The sequence below is a fragment of the Lacerta agilis genome, chromosome 1 (assembly GCF_009819535.1).
Source record: "Lacerta agilis isolate rLacAgi1 chromosome 1, rLacAgi1.pri, whole genome shotgun sequence".
In the NCBI taxonomy this organism is placed as follows: domain Eukaryota; kingdom Metazoa; phylum Chordata; class Lepidosauria; order Squamata; family Lacertidae; genus Lacerta; species Lacerta agilis.
The window spans coordinates 33,595,040-33,610,128 of NC_046312.1; positions in this window are offsets into that span (position 1 = coordinate 33,595,040).

Here is a 15,089-nt window from a genome sequence, read left to right on the forward strand (position 1 = left end):
AGCAGAGTCTGTAACCTGAAGCGTCTGTAACCTGAAGTGTCTGTAACCCGAGGTACCACTGTACATTGAGTGTATATGGGTAAAAATTGTAGGAGAGGGAAACAACAGTGACCTTACTTTAGGTGTCTGCTGTAGACCTCCAAGACAGACTGAACACATGAATGATGCCTTCCTAGAGCATATTACCAAACATTCAGAAAGGAGAAATATAGTAATCATGGGAGACTTCAGCTACCCCAATATAGTTGGAACTCCAGCTCTGACAAGAATGTAAGGTCCAACAAATTCCTCAATTGCCTGATTGACAATTTCATTTCCCGTAAGATAAAATAAGAAACAAGGGGACCATTTATCCTGGACCTGGTCCTCACCAATAGGGAGGAACTGATTGATGAAGTGGAAGTACTGGCAATCATGATAATGTCATCTTGGTTTTCATTATACAGAGGGAAAGCTGAGTGCAATTGGACATGCACTCTGGACTTTAAGAAGGCTGATTTTAAAGAGCTTAAGGACCTACTGAGTGAGATCCCATGGTAAGAAAAGGGAGTCCAAAATGGATGGGAGTTTCTTAAAGCAGAAATATTGAAGGCCCAAATGCAGACAATTTCAACAACAAAAAGCAGGAGGCATCTAAAGAAACTGGTATAGCTGCATAAGGAGATTACATATGAGCTGAAATTTAAGAAGGGCATGTACTGTATAAGAAATGGAAGAAAGGGGAAATTGTGAAACAATAGTATACAGGAGGGGCCAGCAATTGCAGGGAGAAGGTCAGGCATGTCAAAGCTCAGAATGATTTCAGGCTTGCAAGATAGATTTTAAATGATTTTTAAAGAGGTTTCTTTGGCTATATTTGAAGCAAGAAAAAGAACAAGCAAGAAGTTGATCCACTGCATGAAGATGGAGAAATGCTAAACCAATAACTCTTCCCTCCCACAGACCCTATTCTGCATTGGCTCAGTTGGTAGAGCATGAGACTCTTAATCTCAGGGTTGAGGCTTCAAGCCCTACATTGGACAAAAAGATTTGACTAGATGACCCTCGTGGTCGCTTCCAACTCTATGATTCAATGATAAACCTCTTGTTTTTATGTTATTTGGTAAAAGGTAAAGGGACCCCTGACCATTAGGTCCAGTCGCGGATGACTCTGGGGTTGCGGCGCTCATCTTGCTTTACTGGCCAAGGGAGTACAGCTTCAGGGTCATGTGGCCAGCATGACTAAGCCGTTTCTGGCGAACAAGAGCAGCGTACAGAAACGCCGTTTACCTTCCTACCGGAGCGGTACATATTTATCTACTTGCACTTTGACGTGCTTTCAAACTGCTAGGTTGGCAGGAGCAGGGACCAAACAACGGGAGCTCACCCCGCTGCTGGGATTCAAACCGCTCAACTTCTGATCGGCAAGCCCTAGGCTTTGTGGTTTAGACCACAGTGCTACCTGCGTCCCTTTTATGTTATTAGCAGCAGCTAAAATCTCCATTGCTAGTCATTGGAAATCCAGCTTCCCCCCTCCCCTGGATTATTGGTTTGAAAGGGTATGGACTATCCCTATCCCTGTCCAGATAGGGGCGCAGCTGGGCCACCAGCCAAAGCTGATGGAAGGTACTCCAGGCCACTTAAGCCTCAAGCGACAGCAAAAGATCCAAAAGTACCCCCAAGTACACCTTCTCCTTTGGAGGGAGTGTAACCCCATCAAGAGGCAGCAACCTCCCTTCCATCCATTCTAAGGAGCCACCCACCAACAATGCCTCAGTCCAGCACATCCACTGCCACATCTGAAGATGTAAAGGAAAAGTAGAGCTGTGTGTCATTAGCATATCGCTGACGATGTACTCAAACCTCTTTCTAATGTACCAGAGAAGGCTTACTGCAGGGTAAGGGGTGAGGGAGAAACAGATAATTTTTTATTCAATTTGGTTGCTTTCTCTATCATTTGTTAATGCTGAATCAAATAGAAACCAACCCCCAGTAGTCCAAATAAACATGTGCAGAGGTTATGCCATTCAAAGCTGGCACTATATGGTACATTGCATCTACCTTTCATGTAGCATTGCATGAACAGTTCCTTTTCCCTCTTCAGTTGTGGCTGTTGTAGTTTAGTGTCAATGTAGCTTTGTAAGTGTATGATGCATGTACCAGCCACTTATTAAGAAACAATAGTCTTCTAAAGAAAGCAAACTGCTAATTTAGCAGGTTTTCAGGAGTTGCTGTGTTTGTTTATTTTAGAACGCCATGATTTAAACATTTTTGCACTTTTCAAAGGGTGAAACTTGCTGTATATATATTTACGTTTTATTTTTAAGTCATTTGCTTTCCTGTGCTCTGTCACATATGCATTAAAAACGGCACTTAATAGCACTTTACAATTGTTACTATGCTGATGTTGATACTGATGACTCTCGGACTCTCATTTTATAGCCATCTGGCACAAATGAGACCCACTCAAGTCAAATCTTCTGACTATTGATGTAATAGCCCCAGAAATTGAGAGCCTCTTGAGAACAAGACTAGTACAGGGCATGGACAGGCAGACTTGAGTCTTTTGGGATCTACTTTGTCTTGTTTATCAGAATCCTGAGACTCACCAAAGAGAGTCTGCAGCGAAAGACATACATTTAGAATAATCTGGAGCCCGGGAATTTGATTATCTGCCCACATAAACACCCCCCCCCCACACACACTTCGTTTTAGAAGTATAATTAAGGAAGATGTTTTGTTGTCATTGTTAAACAACTAGAGAATCAGAAATCCTTGCTGATCTACTTCAAATCAGCCAGTGATCTCATAGTAGATCTGGATCTTACTCCAGTCTAGGGTGTCAGTCTAGACATGATGCTAAACTTGAATCCGATTGTTAGGATGGCCAAGGTGTACACATTTACATACTTACCACTAGAACTAGTTTAGAAGACAGGAACGTAGGAGGTATTCAATAGTACAGTATATGTGTTCATTGCATCTTTGCAAATAAGCAGCATTTGCAGCTTCAGCTCCTGGACTGGAGAAGTTCCCAGAATAAAACTTGGACCACCCTCTGTTTCAGCTTTCAGACAATGTATGCAATCTCATCCCATTTAAAGCTTTACAAGTTAATGGACCAGACAAAAGAAGTAGGAGCAAAGTAGGTGTTAAGGATCCAAGTGTGGCCACTGAATGCTTCAGGAGTAGAGATAGTCACCCAAGGGTTTTCTAGAGAATTCTATAGATCAGATGAGCAAAACAGAAATACAGAACAACTCAAGGAAAGGGGAGAAGATTAAGTGATGAAATTTAATGTACAATTACCGGTAATGTGCTTAAATCCTTCTAGAATTAATGGGAGTACATAGGAGCCAACTCCTAGGGGCCAAGGTCTCTTCAGGCCCCCCAATAAAATATTTGACGGGGCCGCCCCCCAAAGTTTATGGGCATCACCATTCAAATGGGGGGGGTCGTGTCATGTGATCAATTATGCCTGCCCCACTTACTTAACCCTCCCCCACCAATATTTTATTCAAGTTGGCACCCCTGTGGGAGTGTGTTACCTGTGTGATTTCTAGACTGTGCCCAGATGCATTTGCGAAATGCAGTTACAAGCAATGATCTTTGCAATGTCCATTTTATATTGCTAATGCTGTGCTTAGGGATGGGCAAATTGGTCAATTTCAGTTCTCTAAGTTTCATATTTTTCAAACCTTAAATTCAGTTCTCCACATTTCTGCAACAATTCTATGATTGCTCTTTTAAATATCCTCATGAAAAGCATTTTCCTTTAACTTCTCCCAATAAACATTTTTGTACGCAGCTTTTACTAATGTGTATATTTTTGCAAGCAATTCTCTGGAATTTCTTCCCCACAGAGGTGCATCTTGCATCTTCACTCTATAGCTTTTGGCAAATGCTGAAGATGCATCTCTTTACCCTGGCCTTTGACACCTGAGATGTGCATCTTCAGGGCCCACCCTACTCCTGTGCTTGTAATTTCTTAAAAAATAAAAAATTCCTTCCAGTAGCACCTTAAGTGTTTTGTGCATGCACACGAAAGCTCATACCAAGAACAAACTTGATTGGTCTCTTAAGGTGCTACTGGGAGGAAATTTTTATTTTTTATTTTGTTTTGACTATGGCAGACCAACACGGCTACCTACCTGTAATTGTAATTTCTTTTAACTGTATTAAATTCTGAATTTTTAATTGTTGTGATCTGCTGGTGAAGGACAAGTAATAAATTTAATACTAATAAAAATAGTAATAGTAATAATAGCTCACTGAGCTCCAAACTAATAACTGAGGAGGGGAAATTTCAAGATGTTCAGATTGTGAGATTTTTGATTTGCAGAGTAAGACAAGCTATTATGGATGAAGAGTACAGAAGAAGAGTATGAAGAGTATGAAGAAATTAGCATGAATCACTTCCACGTAAAGAGTCAAGAATCAGGTTACAGGAAGTCTGGGCTAGTGCTCTAGACTAAAAGCTCCTTCAGGCAAATGTTAACACTGTCATTAGCTGGAACTAGGTACTACAGAATGCATCTTTTTAAAGCATGTGAACTCCCACTAAGCTCGTGGGAGGTGAGAAATCTACTCAGCAGCTGTTTCTAAAATGAGGACCATGGTTCCATGGGTGAAGCATTAGACTGTTCTCCAAGAAAAATATAGCCTTTGGTTCTTTTGAATAAAGGCCAAGTAGAATGGGTGGAGGCCTACTGAAGCAAGAGCTTGAAATGAAACCATTGCAACTGCAGACGGATCAAAAGAAAAATGCTGCAAGTCAAAGGAGCAACTTCCACACAGGCTCTGCACTAATGCTGCTGTTCCAGCTGTGCTGCATTCTTCTGAGCCCAGCCCAGCGCTTTCGGCTATCAAAGACAGAGAGTTCAAGAAATTTCTAGTGGATTGACTACATAGCTGAGGCAAGTGCATCTGTTTCTGCATGTTTTAAATGTCTCAACTGCAGCCCAGCCAAAGGAAGAAAGTACTGTACTAGGTGCACCAGTCAGATACGAGATATGCAGGATCGGGGCAGCAGATGTATGAGGTTTGCTCCAACTTTTCTTCAGCAAGCTAAGCCATATGACCCTACCTCAACTGCATATCTACCTAGTGTTTCTCTTGAGTCGTGGATATCTTTACAGGAAAGGACTGTAGCTCAGTGGCAATCTCAGTGGCCCCAGGTTCAAGCCTTGGCATCTCCAGGCAAGAATGGGAAAGCTGCCTGTCTGAAACCCCACCGAGCCTGTTTCAGTCAGTGCAGACAGTATTAAGCTGGATGGACCCAGAGTCTGACTTTGTATAAGGCAGCTTCCTGTGTTCCTAATTTGAGCCAGACATCATGGCACCCATGGGTGCCAGGTTGGCAACCCCTGGGTCTACAAGGATTCCAAAACTTTAATTTTCAGTTTTCTGAAAGCATGAGAGAAAACACTGCAATACTATATGAAAAATCACTGTGATAGCCATGATGGAGAAACACAATGTGATATTAGCAAGATGTGGGGCGTGTGCATTTTACTTTTATTAAACATTTTTAGTGTAATTGCCATATTGCTGTTTTGTTCTCTTCCCCAGTCCTGTATTTAGAATTAAAGCAGATCACAATTGGGAAAATAGGAGAGGGAGGGAGGGAGAAAGAGGAAGAGTTTTGTCTGAAAAGAGATAGGATAAAACATTCATTTGGAAAACATACCATATCTATGCAAAACAGACAGTGCTTGTAATGTCTTGTCTAAGAGACAAGATGCAGACATCGTCTGCTGGGTAGCTTGTTCTAACTTACGAGCTCATTCTTGGGCCTTTGAATGATAAAGGGCTGAGTCAGCCTTGCTAAGATTGAAACTGTCCAGGAAAGAGAAGTATTTCATCATTACATGAAAGAGGAACGAGGAAAGTACTTTGGGATTCTCTCCCAGAAGCTGATTAGCCAGACTAAGTCACAGCTGCTGCTAATGTATGTATGTGTGCCTGTGTGTGCACATGCACATGTATGAATGAGAACAGAGGAAAACACAGTAGGTGACAACTTTTGGAACAGAGAAAGAGCTGGAATCAGCTGGCACTGGGGCTGTAACCATAGGTGGAATGCATAAATTCTTAGATGAACTGCTGCCTGGTGAAGGAGTGCCTGTTTGCTCCCATTATGTTCTAGAATGGTACCTCGGTTTACGAACTTAGTCCGTTCCGGAAGTCCGTTCTTAAACCGAAACCGTTCTTAAACCGAGGCGGGCTTTCCTTAATGAGGCCTCCCACCGCCAGTGCCCTTCCACCATTCAGCTTCCGTTCTTAGACCGAGCTAAAGTTCGCAGATTGGGACACTACTTCCGGTTTTACAGAGTTCATAAACCGAATCATTCGTAAACAGGACTGTTCTTAAACCGAGGTACCACTGTACGTGTGAATTTGTAAATAACACAAATATTACAAAGGATCACCTGCCATCCAGAGAAAACTAAACACCAGAACTACCCACTGCTCAGAGGTTGTGTGGGTGTGGCCCTATAACAACGACAGACCCTCTAAGTGTCCCTATTTTCCAGGGACGTCCCCAATTTAGAGAAGTCGATTTGATCCCGAAATGTCCCACTTTTCCTTAAAATGTCCCTGTTTTCATTGGATAAATTTTGGAGGGTATGGAATTATCTGACCCCCGAGCTGTCTGAAGGCAATCCTGTATAGGGAAGTTTTTAAAAAATGTTTAATGTTTTATTATGTTTTTATATATGTTGGAAGCTGCACAGAATGGCTGGGGCAACCCAGTAAGATGTGTGGGGTATATCATTATGGAATAGGACGTCTCTATTTTCATCAGAGAAATGTTGGAGGGTATGCTATGATTTTGGAATTGCCATATTGTTTCTTTGAAGAACCAAGATGGAGAAGATACCCCTGCTGAAATCACAGCATTACAGAAGACCTTTGAAGGAGATCTGCAAGCAAGCCACAAAAGTCTATTGAGGACTTTAGACTAATTATTCAGGGAAGTTTGGAGGTGAAAATAGGGAAGAGGTGAAAACATCATTTGGTTGGAAGTTGCAAGGATTGGAAGCTAGAATGCAGGTTTACTTCCAGCTACTGCAAGTGGTTTCCACATGATGGAAGCCTGCAAGCCCCGGGAGCAAAACTGACAGTGGAGTTACGAGGGCTTACAAGCATGTAGCACGAGTGGCTCCAATCTCCTTTTCATGCATTCTCACTCTTATTGCTTATTTGCTTTTGTTTTGATTTTATGGATTGTTGGGATCCTGAGTTTGCTGCTGTTGGCAAGGCCATCTTCTGAGTAGAATACTGCTCCTGTGATGCTGCTGCTGGAGGAAGAAAATATGTAACTTTCATCCAAAGCTGTTTTGGAGATTGACCCTCTGAAGCAGCAGGAGAGGTGCAGGGAGAGAGGGAGAATTATCTGCCTCTTTTGTCAGGAGCACCCTATCCATAAATGGGACTGCAAAATGTTTTAAATAAGTATATTAATCTCATCTGGCAGATTATAGTCCCATATAATGAACTGTAAAGGTAAAGGGACCTCTATGGTTGTGGCACTCATCTCGCTCTATAGGCCGAGGGAGCTGGCGTTTGTCCGCAGACAGCTTCCGGGTCATGTGGCCAGCATGACTAAGCCGCTTCTGGCGAACCAGAGCAGCACACAGAAAAGCCGTTTACCTTCCCGCCGGAGCGGTGCCTATTTATCTACTTGCACTTTGGCGTGCTTTCAAACTGCTAGGTGGGCACGAGCTGGGACCGAACAACGGGAGCTCACCTCGTCACGGGGATTCAAACTGCCGACCTTCTGATCGGCAAGCCCTAGGCTCTGTGGTTTGGATCCAAACACAAGTCAGCATAGGCCATAAATCAATGCAGGAGTGGGGAAAGAGGAAGAGGCTATCCACAACTTTCAGCAAATTGAAAGTAGTTCGGGGTCATACCAAGATCATACAATGCAAGCCAGGAGAGCCTATGAAAGACACACTTCACCATGAGGTGACTGCCCAGGTCAGATGCCCTCTCAATGCTTGGAAGGGAGTACAGGATTGTATGCTGTGTTCCCACCCCTGACATCAACATGCCCATCTAGCCCTGACCTCCTCTGCATGCTGGCTGGGGTTGATGACGTCAAACAACATCTACAATGGTGGCAGGTTCCACCTTTAGTTTGGAGCAAACCAAACTTTGAAAATCACAAACCGCAGTTTGCTACAAACTAAAAGCAGAAGCTTTTGATTTCCTCCATCTACATGAAGGAAAGGGAAGTTGAAGAGCAACAAGTGAACCTAACTGTTGCTAGTTCTCAGAACTGTATTTAAACCTGACTCAGATGATACAGAGGAATATAGCATGCTTTGCTGTTATGGCTAAACTAAGATAAAGGCATCGAACATCCCTAAGGAACAATGCATATTTAAGGATTAACAGTAAATAGATGTTACATGAAGAATGCTAGTGGAATGAGCTAGAAAATTCCAGTTCTGCTATATATCCTTGCATCTTTTTTTGTAATTATAATTTTCATTACTGAAGGCCTACAAAACTTGTCAAGCCAAATGACGCCCATCAAAATATATGGCTTCTTACGTAAAACACCTGCTTTTTGCCCACATTCTGGAATTGCAAAAAACTGGGAGGATAGTTGTGTCCCAGGCAGGACAAAATGCATGGTCAATAGGCTGCATTTGGTCTGGTGAGTCATATGCTTGCAGATTTCCATTTAATAGAAAACAGTTTCTAGCTGGACATGCCCAGTCTAGAGAAGATAACAGTTCTCTGGACCAGTAATCCAAGAAATAAATTCCTAGCAAACAAGTTTTTTTAAAGTTAACATAGAGGAAGCTGCAAGTTGGCCTCTTATCTCAGAGCATCACTCAGATGAAGAGATTATAGCATTTAGGTACTTTTCTCCTTTCCTTTTAATTAATTGGTTAAAAGAATTGATTAAAATAAAACAGTACTATATCTTAATACAGGTGATATGATTTTTAAAGATAATTCTCTTATAATTTTTTTTGGGGGGGGGAGACACACATACAATCTTCTATATATTCATAGGCAGCAGATGTGCATCACACAGTTCCATCAGGATAGAACAGCTTTTCCCAACTCAGAGGAAATTCCAATTAAAAACCCACACTTTTAGCTTGTGATTAATTCTAATTGTGATGATTAGTCCTTTTGGTTCTGCTAACATATGTTAACTAAATACCTACAAAGGCAGGCTCCCATTTCTAGAAATTAGCACATCTTTTATCTCGAGCTTGCCTGAATTCTTCTTATTTGGCCATAGGACTCATAACATTTATTTTAATTAAAATTACTGATAACATTCTTAGCAAAGTAAAGGTTGAATAACCACAAATGCACCTCATTCTATAATATTTTTATGCTGCCCTTGTGGCCCCAACAATGACTTTTTAACAAGAACACCTCAAGCTTTACTACTGACCACCTGAGTCTTTCCATGTGTAAAAGAAATTGCCTAAGATCAAATACAGCTGTATGAAGAAGAAAAGTGCTACCTTCAGGACCAGTAAACGATAGGAAAGGACAGGATATCAGACTTGAGATCATTGTGTAAGACTGATGGATGCCAGGCTAATTGCTCCAAATAAGAGCCAGTCATTGTTCAGACCCTGTCCATTATGCCCCACCCCAACAGCAGGCAGCATCATGTTATTTCTAGAAACTTTCTACAGAAAGTGGTCAGCAATCAGTTTAAATAAAAACAAATGTTTTTTTAAAAAAAAATAGACAGAGAAATTAAAATACCTCGCTCAATACTGGGTATGATGTCTTGAAGCTGTTTTAACAGTGGGTATTGACAATGGGAAGCAATGCCAAGAGAAAAATAATGCTTGAAAAATGTGTAGTGAAGACGATTGGCCATTTTATCACAGTCTTCTATAAAGTTTCTAGTGAACTGAGTCAAATAACTGTCTGTAAGTGTAGTGGCATTATGTAGCATTATGTAGCAATAAGGTCCTTCGTGCAAACATACTTTTGGTCTATCAAAGTAGGGATACAGGAAGCTGCCTTATACGGAACCAGACCATTGGTCCAACTAGTTTAGTATTCTCTACACTGATTTATGTGCTCCTTGTTTACAGAAACCTTTTCCTGCCTTGCCTAGAGATGCCAGAGATTGAATCTGAATGCAAAGTGCATGCCCTATCACTGACCTATGACCCCTGTCCATTTGGCTACAAGGTACTTCACAATGGATACACTCTGGCGCTCTCGCACTCTGCCTCTGCTATGGGGACCAAATTTATATTTCTGGAAAATGCAGCTTGTGGGGATGTTCTGTTTCTGACTAGCCCATCTAGCAATACTTTGCTTAGTAGAATTCCAGTACTAAGTAGCATGCATTGGGCATCCTAGTTAATCGTTCCATCTTGCCTGAAATTATTTTCAGTCTTTTAACCAAAAAACCTTCATAAAACTGGATGTACCCAGATGATGCAGGCTTGCTTTTCTCTAGACAATGTCTGCTACTTGCACATTTCATGTTTTTCCTCTGTCCCAGAGATGCACATCCACTGCTGCCAAATGCTGTGAGACCCAGACAACAAGGGTGCTGCTTCTGAGAAGCTGCAGCTGCTCTAGGAGCCAATTCTCAAATAATAACTTATTTGCCTGGGGTACATAATCCAGCCAGTAGCCAGACATTCCCTGTCTTGCTAACTCATGCCTCTTTTGCATAGCTGGTGATCACACGGTAGACCCCAGAGACTTCCTTTCTTAGGACAGTCCCTTTTAAACTGTCACAGTAAATAAAGCACTCCCTGATGTCGTTTTCCTGGTTTCAAAGGACAGATGTATACTTAGACCATGGCAGAAAATGCTTGGAGGTTACAGTGCAGGCTACCCAATTAAGATAAAAAAGATCCATTACAGATAATGCCAGATGAGGCCTTTGTGCTTATTACGATTATGGAAAACAATTAGCTCTTTCCTACGTTTTCTCGCTTATGCTTTGTATTAGTGTCCTCTTGCACTTTCGGCTGTTTGATCAAACAACAAAACTACCAGCAATGTCTATTCTTTTTTATAAAAAAAAAAAGAACTAAAATAAGCAAAGCAGAAATGGAGACCACTCCCTAATTCCTAGTGGACATATTGGTCAGCTAAACCAACACGTGTCTGGTATTTTCTTTACTTTTAACAGCAATAGGTAAAACAATGACTCATCTAAACATTGGGAGACAATGAATTGCTGTATCTCACCCACCCAGTTCCTACTGAAAGCAAAAGGAAGCCCATGTTTTGGCTCCCAGGAGAGAGAGAGAGCGAGAGGGGGAGAGAGAAAGGGAGAGGGATGATTACGAAGCAAAAACATTTAGATGCCATCAATAAGAACTCAAAACCACCCTGATGTTAAACACACAACTGACATTCTAAGAGAATATTATTATTTTTTACCTTTGGTTAAGAGCCAATTAATACAACCATAGTGTATACTTACTATATTTATGTAAGACCAGCCGTACCAAGTGGGAACCTGGCTTTGCTGGCTACACCTTTACTGCAATTGCAGTGGAAGACTTGCTTTCTTTCCTCTAAAGAGTATACCCAAGATTCACCAAATATTCCCTTCTACAGGTTCACAACAACATTCTTAGATGGGGGGACCCCGTTCTCCTCCACGGATGGAGAGTTTTCATGCCTTATGGTTTATAAGCCATTAAAAAATAGCAGCAGAAAATCCCATTTAAAGTCAACGCAGTGCCAAGTGCTTATTCAGCACTGGTTAGCATTTTTTTTAACCTCCTCTCCTCCTATCAAAGCCCACCGGAGGTGAATAATGATTCTGCAAAACCCCAAAAGATTTCCAAAGATTAAGAATATAGATGCTCACTTCTCATTTACAGGCAAGTGGCTGTGGACATTTTAAATATTTTTGAATCCACAACATAGGAATAAGCTATCGCTCCCTCATAAGAAACCTACTGGAAAAGGTGCACCACAAATTAAGGTGTGCAATTTACATATATTGTGGGTTGCTTCCGGAAAGCAGCAAGGCCAGTTACTAATATTTTGGGCTCTGTGAGGCTCTTGTAGGCCTTTGTCTAAGCCTTTCTTCCTGAAAAATTATATTTAGACATGCAGCATCTTTCCTCCAAGCCCATCCTCAGGAGGCAAAACTCAGACACTCTAAAAATAGGAGAGCCTCGTACAGATAAGGCAAGCAGCAGACACAAATAAGAATAGGCGGATGTTTAACACTCACCATCTCCTGCTCACACCATCCTCTTTTGATGTTTACAGCACAATCTGTAGGATGCAATACTAGGAGGTGCCTTGTTTGACCTGCTGCATGATGCTGTGACATCAGTTCAGATGATGCAGCTCATTATGGGAAAGGCTGCTGTTGCCATGGCAACTGAGATGTGATAGGAATCCTTACTGCATTTCCAGGGGAGCCCAAGACAATACAGAAGGTTTTTAAAGAGACAGTAGAAAGAAAAAGGAAATGCAAGGGAGTATTGGGAAAGTGCAGTGTCACTGTATTGTTTTTAACCTAAGTATCGTAACAATATATTTATTATTCAGGGAAAATATTGCCTGAGCATTTCTCTCTGTGTGCAGTCGCAAGCTATGTACATGCATACATATTCAACACATTTTTTTTAAAAAAAAAGGTTTTTAATTGCATTTTTGATCTATACAAACTGTAACCCACCACATTTTTTTAAACGGACCAAAACATAAAATTCACACATTAATTCAGCATGGCTTATGAAAATCATCTTCTAAACATCACACCGTGCATAAGTTGTGCAAGCCAATTTGTGGAGCACTGTTTACAGTGTTGAGGGCCCTTAACATGAACCAATGTCTTTTAAATCCTGTCCTACCCAAATTAGTTCCTAAACTCTGATGCTTCTTAGAAATTCTATTTGCCAGTGTCTGCTTGCTGGGGTGCGTTTGTGTGGAAATGGCAACATACATTTGCCAGCTATTCTGCGGCAGCTATTTTGCGAAGCTCTTTTAAAAATGGGGGCGAGGGGGGGGCTGTTTCCCCCCTACAAGATGAGAACTTTCTAGCCAGTCAGGGGATTTAAAAAACAAAAACAAAAAACCGCCCCATCATTTCTCAGCTGTAAGCTAACCTGCAATATCATCTGCATGCTGAGTAGCCTGCCTTTCATCTGTCTATCAGACAGACACACAAATGAAGATTCAAGGGAGGCTGCAAGCAATCTGTGTGCCTTCTGGGCCACAGTGCCACAGGCCAAGCAGGAGTACAGTAAACAGACCTTCCTTTTTAATTGTTGTGGTTCGTGATTGGTGGGGGGTCGAGGGGAGGGGAGAGAGAGAGCCCCATTACTTTCGGCACCTGGAGTCTATCTTCCATCTGAACATAGAGGGGAATGCAACTCATACTGTCTGTGTTGTGCACAATTAAAATAGAGCAGTGTGACAATTCACACTTAAACAAAGATGACACATTTCTGGCTTTTTGCCAGCGCTACTTAGATTAGAGAGGTTTTGGCAAAACTGCTTTTCCCATGCATGAAAACCCCCTTTCAACACAACAGAAAAGCTCTGGATTTTGTAGGCTTCGTAGGCATATGCCCAAGAGAAAACAAAAGGTCTAGAGAGCCTCTGAGGCTGAAGGATGCCACATAAGTTCATGCACCAATGTCTACAACCCTTGAGCACTTGTACTCCTGCATACTAAATTTGTGTGTATCTGTATGTCCTCAATTTGCAACTAAAATGCCAAAGTTTCCAGCATAAGTTTTAAAGAGTAACTTCACTAGGATTTTCATTACTTGTGAAGTAATGGGGTTTAAGATTAGGATACATTTAGTAGTCAGGACACATTTAAGAGCACTATCAAGGTATAAGAGAAATTGTTGGGAGCAGATATGATCTTGACAGAATCAGGCTGGACACCTCTGATGCTGTTTTATGGCCAAAGCAATGTTGCAGTCAAACTCCTTACAGATTATAGGTAGATAGCCGTGTTGGTTCATGTCTGAAGAATCTGAAGACGTGTGCATACACATGAAAGCCCATACCAAGAACAAACTTAGTTGGTCTCTAAGGTGCTACTGGAAGGAATTTTATTTACGGTAATTTTTTATTTTGTTCCTTACAGATTGTGTGTGTGTGTGTGTGTGTGTGGTTGGTTTGTAGCTATATCTTCCTTTAAAGGTTATAGCCAAAGAACTCAAACCACGTAAGAGCAATTTGCAATTACACAGAAGGATTCTTCTCTACTTTAAATGAACTATGGACATTGTGCCATGTATAAAGTATTGCGTAAAAGTCAGGAAGAAAAGAAAATTATTTATGTATTTTCATTTATATCCCACTTTTCCTCCACAGAGCTCAATGTGGTGTCCATCATTCTCATTTAATGCTCAAAACAACCCCATGAGGTAGGTTAAGCCGAGAGTGTCCTGAATCCCTGGCCTACCTGGCAGCAAGTTGGTATGCCAACCTCCCAGTCCAGGATCAATCCATGTCTCCAATTCCAAAGTTCAAAATCCAAAGTTCAGGGTCCTAAATTCAAAGTGAAGCACAGTCCCACAGATACCCTGGAACATCCAAATAGAGGTCTTTCAACAAGGGCAGTTGACCATACCAGTACCTCAGCCCTGCTGCCCTTTTCTACTTTGCTTGCTGATTGCAGCATCCGGCCTTGATGAGGCAAGTGACCCTCACCTGATCCAAGCCTACTCCAACTGAGGAATCACATACCTCCTCCCAGAGCCACCTGGCCAACTAGTGAACTGGGCTGTGAGCCCTTGCCTGCCTCAGCCTCCTGGAGTGCCCTGCCCACTGCTCCCTATGCCTCAGAGCCTGCCATGTTTGTGCTGACAGGGGCCCCTGTGGCTCTGCTGATAGATCCTGCTGCTCCGGTTCCTGTGCACTGACTCCGCCCCCCATCCCCTTGTCATCCTCCGTCACCCCGTGAGTACTTCCAACACCAACCTCTCCTTCCTTGCCCCAGTATGTCCCAGTCCTGGCTACACCCCTTGTGGGGATCTCTTCCTCCTCTTTCCCCTCCCTACAGTCCTGCCAGTTTATGAGAGTTAACAATAGTAGTAAGAACCATCAACAAGTACAGTTTCATTGTACTCTGCCAAGAACTAATATCAAAGTGTAGAACC